The 23,556-nt window shown below is 37.4% G+C and overlaps 2 long non-coding RNA genes across 2 annotated transcripts in view; one reads left to right on the top strand and one right to left on the bottom strand.

Annotated features, from left to right (window-relative positions):
- LOC143653018 (uncharacterized) overlaps positions 1–23,556 on the top strand; it is a 43,973-nt gene that overhangs the window by 15,827 nt on the left and 4,590 nt on the right. The window lies entirely within an intron of this gene.
- The window catches only part of LOC143653016 (uncharacterized), a 127,253-nt gene continuing 122,708 nt past the window's right edge, over positions 19,012–23,556 (bottom strand). The window contains exon 4 of the long non-coding RNA XR_013161021.1: positions 19,012–19,284. This is a non-coding gene — a long non-coding RNA (uncharacterized LOC143653016). The remainder of the gene's footprint in view (positions 19,285–23,556) is intronic.

Here is a 23,556-nt window from a genome sequence, read left to right on the forward strand (position 1 = left end):
CAGCTTTTTTTTTTAAAGCCAGATTTCTATCTGTAGAAAGTTGGGGGCTCATATACATTCTTTAAAAACATTTTAAAATTGTGAAATATACCATATATACAAAAAACTAACAAACTTCAAAGTACATTTTGACTTTTAGTTATAGAACAGATTTCAAGGTTTGATATGGGTTACAATTTCAGGTTTTCCCTTCTAGGTGCTTCAAGTCTCTGGAGACTAAAAAGAAATATTAATATTATGATTCTGTAGTCATACTTAGTTGTTAAATCATAACTTCTCTGTTATAACTCTTCCTTCTCCTTTGATCCTTTCCAATCTTTAGGGATATTTGGGTTATCCCCGTTCTATGTTTTTCATGTTGAAAAGCAGTGCCGACAGTATGGGATACGGGCACGGAACTGGCTGATGTTCTAGGAGAGATGAGCACTTCAGAATTTCAGGACTTATTTTATCTGGCCTAGGAACCATCTGAAGGCTTTAGGTTTCAGAAAAGTGAACAGTGTAGGCAACTTGTGTAGGATTGCAGATAGAGCCCTCAGTGTTTTTTAGGATTAACAGAAATGATGTTGGTTGGAGTTTGGCAAACCTTGGCAATTAGCAATATCTATCTGAAGCTTGCATAAGAGTAGCCTCAAGAATAGCCAGCCTTTTGATTCTATTTGAACTCTCTTAGCCACTGATACTTTCTTTTGTTACATTTCTTTCCCCCCTTTTGTTCAGGAAACCAGATACCATTTTGCAATTTGAACAATCTGAATCCCTTTTAGTTAAAACCACCACTTCCTTATCCATTATAATTCTTTTAAAAGCCATGTAGATTTTCTATGTATTTGACTCAAATCCACTATGTTCAACAAAAGCATATGGATGACTTTTTTTAAGGCAGGCTTCTCTCCTTGACACTGTAGGATACTGGAAGACAACACTGTTAAGATTCTTGGGGTGACAGGATCACTAGGTACCACCTTACCCTTCTAAGGCCTTAAAAGGGGTCTTAATACAACTCATTTGGTCTTTACAATGAGGACATTTCTCACTTTGAGAACATGTTGCTGGCTGATGAAAGTGGGAATTGAAAATAGTTTTATTTTCAAACCTAAAAAGAGCTTAAACCTCTTCATTTCCTCAAAATCCTTCTCAGAGACTATTTCTTCTCTCCTTATTACCCATCTTATGCAGCTAAAATTGTTAACATATAATAAAATAATTGACAATCTTAACATTCTGCCTTACCAAGAGCCACAATATCATTAAGTACATTTTCTTTCAATTAAAAAAATAATAGTATTACCAATGTTTCCAGTGCTGCATAACATATATCACCTGGATTCATCCTGCTATAGAAAACTCTCACCACTTTTTCATCCCATCGTAACAGTATGTTCACAGTTTTTCCGTCCTTCACTACTGATTTCATGTCTTTTTTTCCCCCATGGCTTTTTTTTTTTAAGATTCTACTTGTTGATCAGTCCCACGAGTACTGCCAAATGTTTTAAGTTTGTATTATGGTCGCCTCCCACTTCTAGGTACTAATTTATGTAAAACCTATCTTTTGCTGCATAACGAACCATGATGAAACTTGGATTGATTTTTTTTTTTGCATGGGCAGACACTGGGTATCAAACCCAGGTCTCCAGCATGGCAGGTGAAAACTCTGCCACTGTGCCGCCATTGCCTGCCTGAAACTTGAGAATTTAAAACAACAAATAAGCAGTTTTCTTCATGATTCTATTCGTCAACTAGGTGGCTGGAATGGCTGGACCAGGATGGGCTAACTCAGATATCTGGTGTCTGGATCAAAGTCAGCTAAACCAGCGATGGCTGTGTGACTCTCATAATACAGGAAAATGCTCCAAGACCAACCACATAGGGAATGTTAGTAGTCAGCAAGTTCACAAAAGAGAGGAATTCCCAATGCACAGAGAGCTTTTCAAATCTCTGATTGCATCATTTTCTTCATGTCCCTTGGTTGGCCAATGACCCACGGTCAAGCCCAGATTTAAAATCAGAGAAATATATTTCATGGCTTTATGGGAAGAGTTTTAAATTACATTAGGAAAAAAAGCAAGAATACAAAGATAGTTAAATTTGTGACACTTTTTTGTTATCTACCACATAATCTATTCTAAACGAATAATATATAAAATAATATATATATATATATATAAATATATGACATATATCACTAAAAATGAATATAGAAGACAGATCTATATCCAATTATTAAAAACAAGTCACAATAAGCAAATTTATCTGGAAGGGCAGGGTGCCCCGAATTGCTAAAAGTATTTTGAGGAAAAAAAACGAAGCTGGAGGTCTCATACTGCCTGACTTTAAGGCATATTATGAAGCCACAGTGGTCAAAACAGCATGGTACTGGCATAAAGATAGATATATTGACCAATGGAATCAAACAGAGTGCTCAGATATAGACCCTCTCATCTATGGACATTTGATCTTTGATAAGGCAGTCATGCCAATTCACTTGGGACAGAACAGTCTCTTCAATAAATGGTGCTTAGAGAACTGGATATCCATATGCAAGAGAATGAAAGAGGACTGTATCTCACACCCTATACAAAAGTTAACTCAAAATGGGTCAAAGATCTAAACATTAGGTCTAAGACCATAAAACAGTTAGAGAAAAATGTAAGGAGATATCTTATAAATCTTATAATTGGAGGTAGTTTTATAGACCTTACACCTACAGCAAGAGCACTGAAGAAATAAATAAATAAATGGGAGCTCCTGAAAATTAAACACTTTTGTGCATCAAAGATCTTCATCAAGAAAGTAGAAAGACAGCCTAAACAATGGGAGACAATATTTGGAAATGACATATCAGATAAAGGTTTAGTATCCAGAATTTATAAAGAGATTATTCAACTCAACAACAAAAAGACAGCCAATCCAATTACAAAATGGGAAAAAGACTTGAACAGACACTTCTCAGAAGAGGAAATACAAATGGCCAAAAGGCACATGAAGAGATGCTCAATGTCCCTGGCCATTAGAGAAATGCAAATCAAAACCACAATGAGATATCATCTCACACCCACCAGAATGGCCATGACAAGTGCTGGAGAGAATGTGGAGAAAGAGGCACCCTTATTCACTGTTGATGGGAATGTCAAATGGTGCAACCGCTGTGGAAGGCAGTTTGGCAGTTCCTCAAAAAGCTGAATATAGAATTGCCATATGACCCAGCAATACCACTGCTAAGTATCTACACAGAGGACTTAAGGGCAAAGACACCAACGGACACTTGCACACCAATGTTTATGGCAGCATTATTTACAATTGCTAAGAGATTGAAACAGCCAAAATCTCCATCAACAGACGAGTGGCTAAACAAACTGTGGTATATGCATACGATGGAATATTTTGCAGCTTTAAGACAGAATAAATTTATGAAGCATGTAATAACATGGATGGACCTAGAGAACATTATGCTGAGTGAGATTAGCCAAAAACTAAAGGACAAATACTTTATGGTCTCATTGATATGAACTGACATTAATGAATAAACTTGGAATATGTCATTGGTAACAGAGACCATCAGGAGATAGAAATAGGGTAAGATATTGGGTAATTAGAGCTGAAGGGATACAGACTGTGCAACAGGACTGAATATAAAAACTCAGAAATGGACAGCACAATACTACCTAACTGTAATATAATTATGTTAAAACATTGAATGAAGCTGCATGTGAGAATGATGGAGGGAGGAGGGCTGGGGACATAAATGAAATCAGAAAGAAAGAAAGATGTTAAAGATCAAGATGGTATAATCTAAGAATGCCTAGAGTGTATAATAATAGTGAAATGTACAGTGTACAAATTTTAAAACTGTTTTTGCATGAGGAAGAACAAAGGAATGTCATTATTGCAGGGTGCTGAAAATAGATGGCAATTAATATTTTAAAATGTCACCTTATATGTGAGACTAAAGTAAAAAATGTTTATTTGTTACAAAAATTATATTTTGACTAGAGCATTTCTTAATATTGCTTATGTAGATAGTTTGAATGAACGTCATAAGTACTTGGAATCTCAGGTAGGACTTGAGATTTTGTTGATTTGTCCAGAGTGATGCCCCGATGAATCCCAGAGTGATTTGATCAGTGAGTGGAAAAGTATTTGCAAGCCCCCTTTGGGGAATGGTGAGAGTGGGGAGAAATTCAACTTCCCCAAGTTGAATTCTTGATATTCTCACAAGCAGTGTGGACAACCAAAGCTATAGGCTGAGCCCCCAGTCTTGGGGTTTGTTCATATGAAACTTAACCTCACAAAGGATAGGTCAAGTCTACTTAAAATTTAGGCCTAAGAGTCACCCCCAAGAGAGCCTCTTTTGTTGCTCAGATGTGGCCTCTCTCTCCAGCCAACACAACGAGCAGTCTCACCACCCTCCCCCTCTCTGCGTGGGACATGACTCCCAGGGGTGTGGACCTTCCTGGCAATGTGGGACAGAGATCCTGGAATGAGCTGAGACTCAGCATCAAGGGACTGAGAAAAACCCTAGAATGAGCTGAGAATTAACATCAAGGGATTGAGAGAAACTTCTCGACCAAAGGGGGAAGAGTGAAATGAGACTAAGTGTCAATGGCTGAGAGATTCCAAACAGAGTCGAGAGGTTATCCTGGAGGTTATTCTTGCGCATTAAGTAGATATCACCTTGTTGTTCAAGATGTAGTGGAGAGGCTGGAGGGAACTGCCTGAAAATGTAGAGCTGCATTCCAGTAGCCATGTTTCTTGATGATGATTGAACAGAGATATAGCTTTCACAGTGAGACTCTGTGAATGTGAAAACCTTGTGTCTGATGCTCCTTTTATCTACTATATCAACAGAAGAGTAAAACATATGGAATAAAAATAAATAATAAGGGGAACAAATGTTAAAATAAATTTAGTTTGAAATGCTAGTGGTAAATGAAAGTGAAGGGTAAGGGGTATGGTATGTATAATCTTTTTTCTCTATTGCTTTATTTCTTTTTCTGTTGTTTTTTTATTTCTTTTTCTAAATTGATGCAAATGTTCTAAGAAATGATGAATATGCAACTATGTGATGATATTAAGAATTACTGATTGTATATGTAGAATGGAGTGATATCTTAATGTTTTGTTTGCTGTTAATTTTTTTAATTAATAAAAAATTTTTAAAAATTAAAAAAAAAAGTCGGTTTATTCCTACTTCAGGCAATGGCAAATTAACTTATTTGGGATATATCCTCCCACCCAGAGCAACCAGAAAACCTTGACAAAATATTTAAGAATCTGCCTGATAGAATGAGATAATTACCAAGATAGGTTTTGTGAATTCAATAATCCAGCAAGTAGACAAGGTCACAGAGAAAAGGGAAAACATATCGTGTAGATCCTCAAATTATCTTTTCAAGTTTTAATACGTGATGACTGGTTCAGTTAAAAAATAACTTGCATCCAAAAAAAATGAGCTCAATCAAAAGAACAAACAGACATTCAGAATATTCTAATATCAGTATTATGAGACATGTATGTTTAAATAATTCTCATTAATAAAGTCTAGAAATTAAGGAAGAAGTTAGAGAATATTAGTAGACAATTGGTAATTTTAAAAACAACCAAATAAAACCATAGAAATAAAAATTATGAACTAAAGTTAGATATCTAACAAGTAGGAATAATAGTAGATTATACATTGTTGTTAGACTTAGAGAAAAAAGAAGATAGGTCAAAAGGATGTATACAGATTGAAGTATCAATACACAGAAGGAGGGAAGAAAAAGAAAATGAACAACATGTAGTAAAAAGGGAAATGGCTTTATATACATGTAATTAACACCAGAGAGAATGAGAAAGGAACCATATATGAAATATTGATTGCTCAGAATTTTCTAATACATATGAAAGATATCAAGCAACAAATTCACGATTTGCTACAAATCTCATACAAAATAAATATAAATAAAACCATACATGGGTACATCATAGCTGCTAAAAACAAGAACAAAGAAAAGATCTTAAAATCAGCCAGACAGAAAAGACTCATTATCTGCGGGGAATGACAGCATGAATGACTGGTGCTTTGGGGAATATAGTAATACATTTACAAATTTCCATAAGATAAAAGAAGTAACCACAGGTGTTCTGGTTTGAAACTGTTGTGTACCCCAGAAAAGTCATGTTCTTTAATGCTTATTCAATATTGCTGAACGGGATCTGTTTTTGTTTTTTCTGTGGAAATATGACCCACCCAATTGTGGGCAGTACCTTTTGATTAGGTCGTTTCCATGGAGATATGTCTCCATCCATTCAAGGTGGGGTTGCTTACTGGAGCCCTTTAAGAAAGATCCATTTTGGAAAAGGTTTTAGAGAGCACACAGCCAGAGACCTTTGGAAATGCAGAAAGAAAATGCCCCCGGGGAATACTTAGGAAATGAGAAGAGAAAGCTAGCAGATATTACCATGTACCTTTCCAGCTGACAGAGGTGTTTCAGATGGCATCAGCCTCTCTTGAGTGAAGATAACCTCTCATTGGTGCCTGAATTTGGATATTTTCATGGACTTAGCACTGTACTACAAGTTTATTAACTTGCAACTTAATAAACTCCCTTTTTAAAACCTGTTCCATTTCTGATATATTGCATTCCAGCAACTTTAACAAACTAAAACACAGGGTAAATTTTAAAAATATTTCAGAATGAATGCTAATAAACGTAGGTATGTTAAGATTTATGGTACAAAATAAATGAGTTTATAAGGTGATTCATACACATAAATACATGTAACAAAATGCTTTTAATATATTTTAACATTTGTCTGTGAATATCTCTTTTGTATTTATGTATTTTCTATTTTTAAATCGTGTATTTCGATGAGATCTACAATTTTCAACATGTATGAAAATGGACAACATGAATTTTTACACGTATTTCACATCATTCACAATAATCAATTTTAGGTAATTTTGATCAAAATATAAAAGCAATAACACAGAAAAACATTATTTTCATTTTTTGGGTGTAGTACATATTTCTTAGACAGGAAACCAATGAGGATAGTATTGATAATTTGAGATACATAAGAATTAAGAGTCTCTGTTTATTCAAAGATAACATAACAAGAGTTAAACAGCACACCGCAGGGTGAAGATGCATTTGCAATAGAGATGGATTTACTATGAAACTAACGAAGCTTAAGCTTCAGTGCCCCTCACTTTCATAACTCCTTTCAAAGCTTGGGGAGAGGCTCTAACAATGTGTACCCATGATAATAGGTCTTTGTAAAATTCACAAGACTAAATTGTTTCCTTTTATAACTGCAATTGGTTAGAGATTATTTTGCTCTTCGTTGATTTGTCCTTATGTCAGGTGGCATTGGCGGAATGTTTATATCTCTTTACCAATCCCCTACCCAAATAACGGGGAATTAAGGATATATTTAGGTAGTATTTTTGTGGCTCATTCCTTTCTTTGAAAAGTTGTTATTGCTTGCCATGCTCAAGTAGAATAAGAGTGTGTGTCTAAGGACATATTGGTAAATGAATGCTACCTAGAATGGTCAGCCCCAGGTTATGTGAGTAGAAGAAGCTAAACAATTTTGTAGTGTGTGGAGTCTGAGGCTAATGTGTGAGAAAGGTATCCACCCATCTGAAATATAAAATTGTAAGCAAAGAATCCAGTTCCCTTGAATGCTAGTCATATGCTCTCATATTACGAGTATATTTGAAAATGTGACATATACCATTATAAAAACATTTTCTTCTTTTTTGATGAATATCGTGCAAAATGGAATTCATCAGAATCCCTGCATATGTACAGCACAAGCTTATTTCTAAATTGTAAATAGGTGTGTGTAACAACCCATTTTATACATCCCTATGAAATATTCCAATGAATAACATAAAACTCATGCTATTGAAATTGACCACAATGAGGGTCATCCATCCAAAGAGTATTTAAGAATATTCACTACAAAAGAAAATTTGAATTCCTTGAAATCTTGCAGCTCATTAGCAGAAGAAACTTGATAAAGTTTTTTTTCCCATTTTCACAACCATCTTAAAATTTTACATGACATTAACAATGAAGAGTTGTGAAATTGAAATACACTTTTCTAAACTATTAATAACAAAAAAAATCTGGATCAACCATGCTAGAAAAATTATTTTGTATTCTTTTGATGAAAGCTTACAGTTCCAAATGTCTTGTTATATTGACAGAACAAATACTATGTAGACAAAAAATGAAGTACAACAATTATGGAGTATGTCCAATGTCAATACATTTTTATATTTCCTACTTTCTGGCTTTTATAACATATTTCAGCTTTTAAAATGTGTACTTATTTGTAATTTTCATTACACTGCACAAATACTCAGTTCTGTAACTAATTTTGTAATGGTTTTCCTAAACGGGGATCTCCAATTGTAAAAATGTTCAGATCCACTGATCTCGGATCAGTTGCTATGTGTAGTAATCCAAAAAAGGATTCATATATGTATTTTTAAAAATGTATACTCTACAAATCAATAAGGAAAAAAGCAATGGGAAATACTGAGCAAAAAATCTCAAAGAGGCATTTCATAAAAAAGGCATGCAAATGACCAATTATTTATATAAAGCTATGTTCACAGTGATTAGTCAGCAAGGAAGTAGAAATTAAAACCACTTGAAATATTACTACACACCACCACCAAGTAACTAAAATTTTAAAAGACTGTAAACAACAAATGTCAGTAAGGGCAGGAGTATCTGGAACTCCCATGCAATGCTGACGTTGGTGGAAATCAGATCAACTCCTTTGAACAAAGATTAGGAAGTTTCAAATAAAGCAGCACATAAATGTGATCTCTGATCACACAATTCTTCACCTATGTATAAACCTTGCAGAAATGAGCACTTGTTCTTAGCTCAAGGGAGATGTTAGAATATTCTTAGCCACACTTTGTGATTGACCCTATCTAGAAACAACCCATATAAATCTATGAAAAGTAAGACATTATTGAGGAATATCTGCACAATAAAATGATATCCAGAGATGAGGTTGCCCTTTGCAATAATATGGATGAATTTTTAAAAGGTAATGTTGAGCCAAAGAAGACAGACACAAAATACTGTATGACTTCAGGAAAACTAGCCTACATTTTAGGGTCCTGAAGGACAGTTACCTTAACGTGGGGATAGTGACCAGGTTAAGGGAAAGAGAAGCTTCTGAAATTCTGATAGTGTTCTATTTTCTGACATAAAAGTCCTCAATTTACATGTTTCCATTTATATGAAATGTCCAGATCAAATGTGTAAGATAGGATGTAGATTACTGGTTGTCAAGTTTGAGAGGAAAGGGGGCATGTGGTTTCTTTTAGGAATGATAGAAATTTTCTGGAATTAGATGGTGGTGATGATTGCATAAACTTGTGAATGTACTTAAAACCAATGAATTGTGCAGTTAAGTGTACTGATCTGTACACATAAAAATCACTTTATGGTATGTGATTTAGATTTCATTACTTTTTAAATGTATTCTTGAAAAGTAAGAATTTGCATCTTATTCTAAACGTTGCAGAAAGCTATTAAAGGAGGAAAGTGATATAGCCTGATATTTTAAAATAATGCTTCATTGAAGTTATAAATATAACATGAATACAAAAAAATGTACAAATCAAAAAGGAAACACCCCTTTGTAATCACCAGGTTTATCTATTCAGCAGTTGATTCATATTTGGGTTGATTCCGCAATTTGATTATTATGAATATTATGAATAATGTTGCTATGAACATTTATATAAAAGTGAACGTGTGAACATGTGTTTTCAACTCTGTTGAAAAAATATATATATATATACCAATATATATATGTGTATATGTGGTGTATGTGTGTGTAATTGCTGGGTTATATGGTGTCATGGTTAGGGACAGGTGTCAACTTGGCCAAGTTGTGGTACCTGTTCATCTGATTGGGCAAGAGCTGGCCTGTCTGTTGCAATGAGGACATTTCATAGGATTAGGTCATGATCACGTCAGCTACATCCACAGCTGATTCCATTTGTAATCAGCCAAAGGGGAGTGTCTTCTGCAATTAGTGATGCTAAATCCAATCATGGGAAGCCTTTTAAGGAGGACTCAGAGGAGACAGGTTGCATTCCTGCTTTGGCTGGTGAGCCTCTCCTGTGGAGTTCATCCAGGCCATCCATTGGAGTCATCAGCTTCGCAGCCTGCCCTGTGGATTTTGGACTCTGCATTCCTACAGTCACGTGAGACACTTTCATAAATTTTATATTTGCAAGTGTTCCCCGTTGATTCTGTTTCTCTAGAGAACCCTAACTAATACATCTTGGTACCAGGAGTGGTTCTTAAGGAACAGAATCTTAAAAATGGGTTTTTATGAATGGTTTTCTACTCTGACTGGGCTCAGAGACACTAAGGACTCTGATTCCCGTAATCAGAATGACACTCCCAATCCATGGACTGAGTTGGCAAAGGAGATAGTCAAAATATCATCATTCATTCTCCTAATGCTTTGCTTGTACGAAGCCAGACTCTGGGGGATAACGTTTTTGACATCTTTACAGAGTTTTGTAGAAATAAGAGTTATAGAGATGTTGGTTGGCTGTTGTTAGATACACTGTCTACATTAAAAGGTAAAAGGGATGGGCTTAAGGCTTCAAACAAGAAGCTTAAGTGCCGTCTGAAAGATGTAGAGGTTTCTATGAGTATCCTGAAGGAAAATTTTATTTCCTGTAGCCGTAGACTTGAGATCTCTGAAAATCAGACTCAGAATCTTATTGTTAGAGTAGCAACTTTACAACGTAAACTGAAATCTCAGTCTTGCATGGTGTCTGCTGTTAAAGTAAGGGCATTGATTGGAAAGGAGTGGGACCCTGAAAAATGGGATGGTGACATATGGATTGATAATGATGTTGGGGGTGAGGTTGAAACCCTAGACCATGCTGAGCCTTCTTTAGATAACCCTGTAATAGTCTGCCCTGAGGACATAGCCGCCCCACCTCCAGCCTGCCTTGAGGAATTGGCCACCCAACCTCCTCCTGAAGGGATTAGCCCTAGAGTTATTAATCCTGTTTCACCAGATGAAACTGCAAATGAAAGCCCTGAAGCAAATGGCTTGGAAGATATTTCTAATTCTTTTCATGACCCACCCCCACCACCCCTCATTTCTTCTAGACCTATAACTAGACTAAAGTCCCAACAGGCCCCTAAAGGTGAGGTACAAAGTATCACACATGAGGAGGTATGTTATACTCCAAAAGAACTGTGTGAGTTTTCCAATTTATATAGACAGAAATCAGGGGAATATGTGTGGCAATGGATTTTAAGAGTGTGGGATAATGGTGGGAGGAATATAAGGCTGGATCAGGCTGAATTTATTGATATGGGCCCACTAAGCAGAGATTCTGCATTCAATGTTATAGCTAGAGCAGTTAGAAAAGGTGTTAACAGCTTGTTTGGGTGGTTGGTTGAAACATGGATCAAAAGGTGGCCAACATTACCTGAGGTTGAAATGCCAGAACTGCCCTGGTATAATGTAGATGAGGGGATCCAGAGGCTTAGAGAGATTGGGATGTTAGAGTGGATTTATCATGCAAAGCCTACTCTTACACCCCAGGAATGTCCAGAGGACGCACCTTTTACCAGAACAGTGAGAAATAAATTTGTGAGACTAGCACCATCATCCCTCAAGAGCTCTGTGGTTGCACTTCTCTGTAGGCCAGATATTACTGTAGGAACTGCTGTCACTGAGCTGGAATCCTTAAACACAATGGGGATGACAGGATCCCGAGTTGGCAGAAGCCAGGTGGCAGCACTTAATCACCAAAGACAGGGTAGACGTGGGTATTATAATAGAAAACAAACTCAAAGGAGGCATCAAAATTATATGACACACAGAGATTTGTGGCATTGGCTAGTAAATCATGGGGTGCCTAGAAATACAATAGAAGGGCAGTCTACTAAATTCTTGTTGGAGCTGTATAAACAAAAGAGTTCTAGGTCAAGGGAACAGAAGTCTAACCTGAATTACAAAAACACAGAGTCACGGCCCCTTAACCAATTTCCAGACTTGAAACAGTTTACAGACCCTGAGCCCCTTGAATGAAGGGGAGGCCAGGTCCCTATGGGGAAGAAACCTGTTACACTGCCACAAATTTATACTGTTAACCTTCCTCTAAGTCTTCCCCAAGGAGACCGATGGCCTTTTACCAGGGTAACTGTGCATTGGGGAAAAGGAAATGATCAGATATTTCGGGGATTATTAGACACTGGTTCAGAAGTGACATTAATTCCAGGGGACCCAAAATGTCACTCTGGACCACCAGTCAGAGTGGGGGCTTATGGAGGCCAGGTGATCAATGGAGTTTTAGCTCAGGTCCGTCTCACAGTGGGTCCAGTGGGCCCCCAGACCCATCCTGTAGTTATTTCCCCAGTTCTGGAATGTATAATTGGCATAGACATACTGAGCAACTGGCAGAATCCCCACGTTGGTTCTCTAACTCGTGCAGTGAGGGCTATTATGGTGGGAAAGGCCAAGTGGAAGCCACTAGAACTGCCCCTACCAAGCAAAATAATAAATCAAAAGCAATACCGTATTCCTGGAGGGATTGCAGAGATTACTGCCACTCTTAAGGACTTGAAAGATGCAGGGGTGGTGATTCCCACCACATCCCCATTCAACTCTCCTATTTGGCCTGTGCAGAAAACAGATGGGTCTTGGAGAATGACAGTGGATTATCGTAAACTCAACCAGGTGGTAACTCCAATTGCAGCTGCTGTTCCAGATGTAGTATCATTGCTTGAGCAAATCAATACATCCCCTGGTACCTGGTATGCAGCTATTGATCTGGCAAATGCTTTTTTCTCAATAGCTATTAGTAAGGACCACCAGAAACAGTTTGCTTTCAGCTGGCAAGGTCAGCAATATACTTTCACTGTCCTACCTCAGGGGTATATTAACTCTCCAGCCCTATGTCATAATCTTGTTCGCAGAGAACTTGATCGTTTCTCCCTCCCACAAGACATCACACTGGTTCATTATATTGATGATATCATGTTGATTGGACCTAGTGAGCAAGAAGTAGCAACTACTCTAGATTTACTGGTAAGGCATTTGCGTGTCAGAGGATGGGAGATAAATCCAGCAAAAATACAGGGGCCTTCCACCTCAGTAAAATTTTTAGGTGTCCAGTGGTGTGGGGCATGTTGAGATATCCCTTCTAAGGTGAAGGATAAATTGCTGCATCTGGCCCCTCCCACATCCAAAAAAGAGGCACAACGCCTAGTTGGTCTTTTTGGATTTTGGCGACAACATATTCCTCATTTGGGTGTGCTACTCCAGCCCATTTATCGAGTGACCAGAAAAGCTGCTAATTTTGAGTGGGGACCTGAACAAGAGGAGGCTCTGCGACAGGTCCAGGCTGCTGTGCAAGCTGCTCTGCCACTTGGGCCATATGATCCAGCAGATCCAATGGTGCTGGAAGTGTCAGTGGCAAATAGAGATGCTGTCTGGAGCCTTTGGCAGGCCCCTACAGGAGAATCACAACGCAGACCCTTACGATTTTGGAGCAAAGCCTTACCATCTGCTGCAGATAACTACTCTCCTTTTGAGAAACAGCTTTTGGCCTGCTACTGGGCCTTAGTAGAGACTGAACGCTTAACCATGGGCCACCAAGTTACCATGAGACCTGAGTTGCCTATCATGAGTTGGGTGTTGTCTGACCCACCAAGCCATAAAGTTGGGCGTGCACAGCAGCACTCTATTGTAAAATGGAAATGGTATATACGAGATAGAGCCAGAACAGGTCCTGAAGGCACAAGTAAGTTACATGAAGAAGTAGCACAAATGCCCATGGTTTCCACTCCTGCTGCCACATTACCTTCTCTTTCCTAGACCAGAGCTATGGCCTCTTGGGGTGTTCCTTACAGTGAATTGACTGAGGAAGAGAAAACTCGGGCCTGGTTTACAGATGGTTCAGCACGATATGCAGGTATCACCCTAAAGTGGACAGCTGCAGCATTACAACCCCTTTCTGGGGTGTCCTTGAAGGACAGTGGTGAGGGGAAATCCTCCCAGTGGGCAGAACTTCGAGCAGTGCACCTGGTTGTTCATTTTGCTTGGAAGGAAAACTGGCCAGAGGTGCATTTGTATACTGACTCATGGGCTGTTGCTAATGGCTTGGCTGGATGGTCAGGGACTTGGAAAGACCATAATTGGAAAATTGGTGACAAAGAGGTCTGGGGAAGAAGTATGTGGATAGATCTTTCTGAGTGGGCTAAAAACATGAAGATATTTGTGTCCCATGTGAATGCACACCAGAGGGTGACTTCAGCAGAGGAAGATTTTAATAATCAAGTGGATAAGATGACCCGTTCTATGGATACCAGTCAGCCTCTTTCCCCAGCAACTCCTGGTATTGCCCAATGGGCTCATGAACAAAGTGGTCATGGTGGTAGGGATGGAGGTTATGCATGGGCTCAGCAACATGGACTTCCACTCACCAAGGCTGACCTGGCTACAGCCACTGCTGAGTGCCCAATCTGCCAGCAGCAGAGACCCACACTCAGCCCCCGATATGGCACCATTCCCCGAGGTGACCAGCCAGCTACATGGTGGCAGGTTGATTACATTGGACCACTCCCTTCATGGAAGGGGCAGCGATTTGTTCTAACTGGAATAGACACATACTCTGGATATGGGTTTGCTTTCCCTGCACGCAATGCTTCTGCCAAAACTACTATCCGTGGGCTTACAGAATGCCTTATCCATCGTCATGGTATTCCACATAGCATTGCTTTGGATCAAGGAACACACTTCACAGCAAATGAAGTGCGGGAATGGGCACATGCTCATGGAATTCTCTGGTCTTACCATGTTCCCCATCATCCAGAAGCAGCTGGATTGATAGAATGGTGGAATGGCCTTTTGAAAACTCAATTATGGTGCCAACTAGGTGGCAAAAACTTGAAAGGCTGGGGTAATGTTCTCCAGGAAGCTGTGTATGCTCTGAATCAGCGTCCGCTGTATGGTGCTGTTTCTCCCATAGCCAGGATCCATGGGTCCAGGAACCAAGGGGTGGAAATGGGTGTGGTGCCACTCACTATTACTCCTAGTGATCCACTAGGAAAATTTTTGCTTCCTGTCCCTGCTACCCTGAGTTCTGCTGGTCTACAGGTTTTAGTTCCAAAACAGGGTGTGCTTTCTCCAGGAGAAACAACAGTGATACCACTGAACTGGAAGTTAAGATTGCCACCTGGCCACTTTAGGCTACTTATGCCTCTGGATCAACACACCAAGAAGGGGATTACATTATTGTCTGGGGTAATTGACCCTGACTATCAGAAGGAAGTAGGACTGCAACTACATAATGGAGGTAAAGAAGAGTTTTCTTGGAATATAGGAGATCCCCTGGGGCGTCTATTAGTACTACCATGCCCTGTGATTAAAATCAATGGAAAACTGCAACAACACAATCCAGGCAGGACCACTAATGGCTCTGAGACTTCAGGAATGAAGGTTTGGGTCACCCCACCAGGCAAAGAACCACGGCCAGCTGAAGTGCTTACTGAGGGGAAAGGGAACATGGAATGGGTAGTGGAAGAAGGTAGTGATAAATATGAACTTCGACCATGTGATCAGTTACAGAAACGAGGACTGTAATGCTGTTTTGTTTGTGTTATACTATTTAAGTTGTAAGATATCAAGTTTAAGAATGAATGTTGCCCAAGGATTTGCACGCTATTCTGGAGAGATTTAATGTGTTTCCAGTTATATGCAGGACAGTTGAGTATTGTCAGGTAAAAGAAAAAATGTGTGCTTATTTGTTTTCATTTGGAAATTAAGTATGGTCTAAGGTGATATATATATATATATATGTACCAAGTTGACAAGGGGTGGACTGTCATGGTTAGGGACAGGTGTCAACTTGGCTAAGTTGTGGTACCTGTTCATCTGATTGGGCAAGCGCTGGCCTGTCTGTTGCAATGAGGACATTTCATAGGATTAGGTCATGATCACGTCAGCTACATCCACAGCTGATTCCATTTGTAATCAGCCAAAGGGGAGTGTCTTCTGCAATTAGTGATGCTAAATCCAATCATGGGAGACCTTTTAAGGAGGACTCAGAGGAGACAGGTTGCATTCCTGCTTTGGCTGGTGAGCCTCTCCTGTGGAGTTCATCCAGGCCATCCATTGGAGTCATCAGCTTCGCAGCCTGCCCTGTGGATTTTGGACTCTGCATTCCTACGGTCATGTGAGACACTTTCATAAATTTTATATTTGCAAGTGTTCCCTGTTGATTCTGTTTCTCTAGAGAACCCTAACTAATACATATGGTATCTCTATATTTACATTTTTGAGGAACTGACAAACTGTTTCCCAGGGTTGCATAATTTTGGTTTTAAATCCCAATTTTCCCACATCCTGGACAACACGTTATTTTCTGTCATTTTTATTATATTCATCCTAATTGATGTGAAGTGATAGCTCATTTTGGCTGTTTTGTCCTTTTTTGCACCTTTTCAGGTGCTTAGGAGCTATTTGTGACCTTCAGCAATTTTTTTGTTTTTTATTAGGGAAGTTGGGGTTTATAGAATAACCGTGCATAAAATACAGGATTGCCATATACGACCCTATTATTAACACCTCGCATTGGTGTGGAACATATGGTAAATACCATGAACTACAGTCCAGGGTTTAACTTAGGGTTCACTGTTTGTGCAATGTAGTTCCATGGATTGTATTTTAATTTCTCTTCTGTTACCATAGGTACAAGCCAGCATTTCCCCTTTTAATCACATTCAGATATACATTTCAGTGCTGTTAATTATGTTCACAGTGTTACGCTACCATCACCAACATCCATTATCATATCTTGTTTTCTTTATTACCTCTGTGGCCACAGACATCTCTCCTTGTTTAGCTTAGTGTCCAGCTAACATCTGAACGAAGATTCCCTTAAATGCCTGCAACCAATAATTTTCCGAGTATTTGCTGAGGGGCTCTATGTGTGTTGGGCATGCCTTAACTCTCATCCAGGAAGTTGAAAATTTGACTTGAGCCTTTATTCCCTAATTATGCCAAGCCTCCGGGTGTGCAAGAAGTGACAGTTTAGGACTCTCTAAGGTCTTCCATGTGCATAAGCACCTGAGAAAGCATCAGGCATGTGCACAGCCCCACACGATTGTGTGGTCGTCTATATTCCTTGGGAGTATGTTAGAACTTTTCAAAGCTCCTCTTTTCCCCAGATTTTCCTTTTAAGCTTTTTACTTAGCACAGTGTTTGCCCCAGCTCTTATCTACTCCTCAAGCAGCCTCAAATTTAAGCAATTACCTCATAGTGTTGTCAGCAAATGCCCCTGGGGAAAAGGATTTTTATACTAGGCGAGCTCTAAGTCAGGTCAAATAAAGACAGTCTTGCTAGTTTAATCTTCTAAGGGACCACCAGACACATCAAATGATGATAATTCTTTGAGAACGGTGCTTTGATCAAGCTCCAGCCCCATTTTCCATCCCCTGGTGACTGCCAGGTTGCCTTTTCACAATGATTATGTGCTCTTAGTTTTCATGGCTGTTGTAGAACTCGAGAAAAGAGGGTGCTATTACAGAGGACAACATTTTCGGGGGTCCTTACTCTACCCTTTGCACTGAGGTCATCTCCCATTATTTTATTCCTGATTTATGACCTGATAATGGTCCCTACCTGTTTATCTCCTGCTGGTCTCCCTTACCTCACTCTGCAATAAACACGGTGGTCTTCTCTCTGACCCTCAAGTCTGTAAAGCACTTTCCAAAATTTGCATCTTTATACTTGATGTACCAAATATTTGCAAAGATCTTCCTCAGCAATTAACTTGTCTCTCTTTCCACCTTTATCATCAATGTTACTGTTTTAAAAAAGCTATGCTTGATATATTGTTCTTTCTAAAGTAGACTCTTCTTGTAATTGTCTATTAGAAAACCCTCTGAGTTGCACTTTTAAATGTACATAGGCAAATAGTGAGCAATATTCAGCTTTACATTTATTGGAAAAAATATAAAACCCAGTCATGTAATGCCATTTTATGCATACTATATTAGCAAAAATTTAAAATAATAACTAGTAGTTGAAAGGATTTTATGAAACTGCTTTCTTCTACAAAGTGGCTGACATCATGAATTGGTGCAATATTATTGGAAATCAAATTGGCAATTCATATCAAGACTATAAAAATATTGAGTCTTTAGCACAATATTAACAAGTCTGAAAATCTATCCTGAGGAAATACTGAAATGCAGCAAAAACATGTATCTTACAAATGTTCATTACAATATAGTAATGAAAAATTTGAGGCAGCTAAATGTTCAACATGGAATAAAGTTATTACAGCATATCTCTTCAATGACATTTCATGCACTCATAAAAAGATAATTTTGAATATTATAGTATATGACCCAATTATGCCAGATTAGATGAAAATGTAGAATATAAAATTTCATGAGTGGTACAACTGGAATTTTGATAAGTGATATATGCTTATAGATAAGTAATGAAATTAATATGAAAACAAACAAAATGGATATAGTAGGGTAATATGAATATTTTATTTAAAATACCTTAATGTTTCTAAAATTATTTTCATAATTGATAAAAAATACAGAAAGGAAATGAAAACTCAGTCTCACATTGTGGTCTAAACATTAATATAATTATATCTTTATTTTCCTTCTTTGTAATCCCTCCTCATCATTTTCCATGAAAATAAAAATTTTTTTTTAGAAAGAGAAGAGAGTAATAGATTACAATTTTCCACCTGAAATAGTTAATGTGGAAGCTTCTGTAAAAGACTCAGTCAACATTTTAAAAATAAAAATAATGATAACAGCCATTAATGTAGAGGTAGGTGGTAAAACCAAACCTAATTTTCCCCAGATACACATGCATTTACTTTGGGAAGCAATTTATCAAAATGTCAAATGTATATCAAAACCCAAGCTTATATATTATTTTGTGCAAAAGATTATGACTTGGAAAACCTGGTTACCGATAGCATTCCAGTCCGTTTATTTTATTTTTAACTCCTCCTCGAGCTGTTAAGGATAACTCCGACCTTTCCTCTGAGAAAGGAGGAAATAGATTGTACAAGACTCTCGAAACTTGACCTGTCATTCACCGCCTTCGTTTTAATTTAAAGTAATGTTTCTTGAAGCCAAATAAGAACTCAAAACCACGGGTTTGGATAAATGCTGCTAAACCCACACTTGGCCAAGGAACCCGTCTCAGGTCCAAAGTAGCACAGCGAGAGAATCCAGAACGCAGGACCTAGGGAGAGGAAACAAAAGCAGACAAGCCGGGTCTGAAGCTGAGTCCTTCGTAAAGTGACAAAAAAGACCCACGAAGCCTAAAGGGTTTGCTATCTGGCCCTTTACAAGAAAAACTTGCAGACCCCCGAAAAGAAAAATTCCCAGCATCTCCAAAGCCCCCTTCCTGGCCGTTGCCATCATTATACCACCAAAAGTAACTATTCTTTTATTACCGTGATAGGTGATTTTATTGTATTTTTGTACTTTATATGAAAAAAAGCATACAACATACACTGTTGTGTCTGGATTTTTTTATTCAGCATTATTATATGGACATCTATATTTTTGCATATAACAGCAAGTTTTTTTTTGGGTGCGTGGTCTGGGAATCGAACGCGGGTTTTCCGCGTGAGAGGCGGACATTCTAACCGCTGAACCAGCCTGTAGCAGCAGTTCTTAGTTTCTTTTTTCTTATATTTCTACTTTTTAAATATATTTTATACATTTAGATTACCAGTGGCACTGACAAAGAGTTACAGTGACTTCATATTTCACTACCGCGTCTACTATCATTTTGTGTTTCTGTTTTAAACGCACACACACACCAGATTTTACATGTAAATCTCCCCGCTCTGCTCGGTGCCTTCTGGACTCTCGTGGTTGTAAATTACGTGGTTTAAAGTTAAATTTTCCTAATGAGGAATGATGTCTATTTTGTAGCTATATAATATATAGTATATATCAGTAGAAGAAACATATATATTTTATATATAATAACTATATAACATTGCATATATAGATTTATATTATAGATATACAAACACTATATATACAATGTTCTATTTTATAAATATGTATCACATTCCACTGTTGATGGACATTTGGATTTGCCAGTTTGGGGTTATTTTGAATATTATTGTTTGGGTCACATATTCGTGTTCATCGTCTACCTGCATTCAGTTACTTATAAATTTCTGTTGCATACATACCCAGATATGTAATTGCCACATCATAAGTTATACAACAGTTTAACTTTAGTAGATTTGGCCAAACCGTGTTCTAACACAATTTATTAATTTATATTCCCAGTAGCACTGACAAAGAGTTACAGTGACTTCATATTTCACTATAAGTTTGTGTTTCTGCTGTAAACACACACACCATATTTAATATATAAATTTGCCTGTTCTGCTTGGTGCCTTCTGGACTCTCATAGTTGTAAATTATGTGGTTTTAAATTAAATTTCCCTGATGACTAATGATATTGATCACTTTTTTCCTATGCTTATTGGTCCCCTGAAAACTTGTTTTATAACATTCATTTTTCAAGTTTTTAACTCCACCTTCATATGGAATTTAAACTTGAGACGTGTATGAGATACATGAATGCAAGTATCCGTGCTCACCTTGTGCCTATGCATTATTGTAGCTTTGTGATCTTTTTGGTATCTGGTAATGTAAGAGCTCCAACTTTATCCTTCTTCTTCAAAAATTTTTCTGCTATTTTTATTCCTTTTTATGTCCGTATAACTTTCATACTATTTAAAAAATTTTAAATAGTCCACTAAAACAACTGATGGTTTTGTTTGGGGGTGCTTTGAATCTACAGATAAATTTTGGAGAAAATGACATCTTAATGTCAATTTTTCCAGCTCAAAACATGGAATATTCCTCCTTTTACTTGTTTAATTTAATATTTCTTAGAATTTTAGTTCTTTGTTATAGGGGCTTAGCTTATATTTTGTTATATTTATTCTTATATATTTGATATTTTAATTCTACTGTAAATATTTTAATTTTTTGCTTTCTAATAATGTTTGCTGGTATAAAGAAATTGAATTGAATTTTTTGTATATTTCCTTTCTCTGCAACCACCTGACAAACTTATTAATTTTAATAACTACTTACAGGTTATTTCAGATCTTATATATGTATAATGCTGCCTATGAAATTTATTTTTCTTCTTCTTTGTCAATGTTCATATATATTGGTTCCTTCTTCATTTGTTGCATTGGCTAGGACTTCCAATACAATGGTGAATACAAGTGCTGAAAGCAGACATCTTTGGCATAAATTTTACACTGAATTGATTATTAAATTAGTATCTGTAGAATCTATAGTAATTCTCCCTTTTACATCCTTGATGTTGGTAATATGATCCTTCTCTAATATTCTTGCTCAGTCTTGCTAGAAGCTTATCAATTCAAATGATCTTTTCAAAGAAATAATATCTGGCTTTATTTATTTTCTCTATTTTATTGATTTCTGCTCTTATTATTTTTCCATAATTTTTGCACCTTTTTTCCCCTGACATATGATGCAGGCTTAGAACAACTATTTTAAGTCTTTCTTATTTTTCTAATATATGTACTGAAACTTGTAAGTTTTCCTCTAAGCTCAGCTTTAGGTGCATCCCACACATTTTGATATATTTCATTGATATTTGAATCAAAATATTTTCTACTTTTCACTGTAACTTATTCTTTGATCCATGGTTTATTTAGGTATATTTTGCTTAACGTTCACAAATTTATTATTTTTTTCTAGATTTATTCAACTGTGGTTGGAGAACATATTCTGCATAATATCAAATATTTGATATTTTAAGAGATCGCTATAAAGTTCATCATATGATCAATTTTTGCCAGAATTCCATATGCACTTCAAAGACAATATATTCTGGAGATTAGGGTATGCCCACATATATAATAGCTGAAAGCTATTTCTTCTCTTAGAAAAACAGTCGGAGGATGTGCTACCAGAAGCCTGGAGAAACTAGAATCAGAACCAAGTCTTCCAACAATGGCTGGGATCACGGAGGAAGCACAGTCAGTGCTAAGAACGAGAGGAATGAACGGTGTGGTGTATAAATCAGGGTTCTCTAGGGAAACAGAACCAATAGGAGACATCTGTAAAGATGATATTTTTGAAAAGTGCCTCATGCTACTGCAAGGATGCACAAGTCCAAATTTCGTGGGGCAGTTTGCAAGCTGACAGTTCTAATGAAGATCTTCAATGAATCCTGCAGGAAAGGCTGGCTGAAGCAGAGAGAGGGTTTCTTTCTTCTGACTTCTCCTTTAAAGCCTTCAGCTTCTTAGATTAAATGTCACTAATTGTGGAAGACATTCCTGTTGGCTGACTGCAGATGTAATCAACCATGAATGTAATCAAAGTGCTGATGATTTAATAAGCCAGGCTTCTGGTTTATTAGCCAGCCATGAAATGCCCTTGCAGTAACAGTTAGTCCAGCACTTACTTGACCAGACAGCTGGGCACCATCACCTGGCCAAGTAGACATATGAGCACAACCATTATATGTGGTTTCTCCCCCCACCCATCTGCCATTTGCCTCTCAGTATTTTCTTTGAATAAACCTAACTGGTAGTTGGAAAAGCAGCCTGAAAAAGGCATTTTTTTTTTTCATGCAGAACAGAGAAAGGACACTAAGTGGATATGGGAGCAAAAAAAAAAGCAAATGACTGGAAAAGTTCCTTTGATGCAAAATGCATCAAAGAAACACAGCAGGGAAATGGCCTTTAGGATAGGGGGTTGAAGAATCCCTGCACAGGCAGGGATCCTGAAGGAACTGACAAAATTCCCGGTTCCCATTTCCTTCATTTCCTGAATGAAATATTCTGAGATTAAATGTAAAATGAAGGAAGTTAAGGAAAATAAAATGACTTGGAACCTCAAAGATTTCTCTAAACAAATATAAAACAATTCTGGAAGACAGAAATAATTTTGGCAGTAGCCAAATTAGTGGGTACTGCACGTCAGGGATTGAATCAGGTACCCCACAAAAGACATATTCAAATCTTAATCTACGTTCATTGGGGGTATGAATCCATTTATTTAAAAAAGACCCTTAAAAGATGTTATTTTTAGCTCATTGCAGCCAAACTGAATTAGGATGGGCCTTAATCTTCATAAATAGAAGAAATTCAGAAGTCAATGGAAACCAAAAGAACAGCCACAAACAGAGAGACATTGACACGTGATGGAGGAGTGACATCACCAGAACACATCTAAGCATGGAAGAAAGTGTGGTCTGGTCAATATCTTGACTTTGAACTTCTAGTCTTCAAAACCAAAGACAATAAATGCTTGCCTTTTATGCCAAACTGTTGTGTGATATTTGTCGTATATTTGTAAATGGAATAGAACAGAATAGAACAGAATAGAATATAGCATCATAAGGATATTTTAAAAGTAAGTTCTTTTTTCAAAAAGTTTTTAAACTTAATGGTCTAGGTGAGTTATTTAAAGTTGCTTTCATTTCACTGAAGAGGAA

Source organism: Tamandua tetradactyla, chromosome 13 (genome assembly GCF_023851605.1).
Source record: "Tamandua tetradactyla isolate mTamTet1 chromosome 13, mTamTet1.pri, whole genome shotgun sequence".
Classification (NCBI taxonomy): Eukaryota; Metazoa; Chordata; class Mammalia; order Pilosa; family Myrmecophagidae; genus Tamandua; species Tamandua tetradactyla.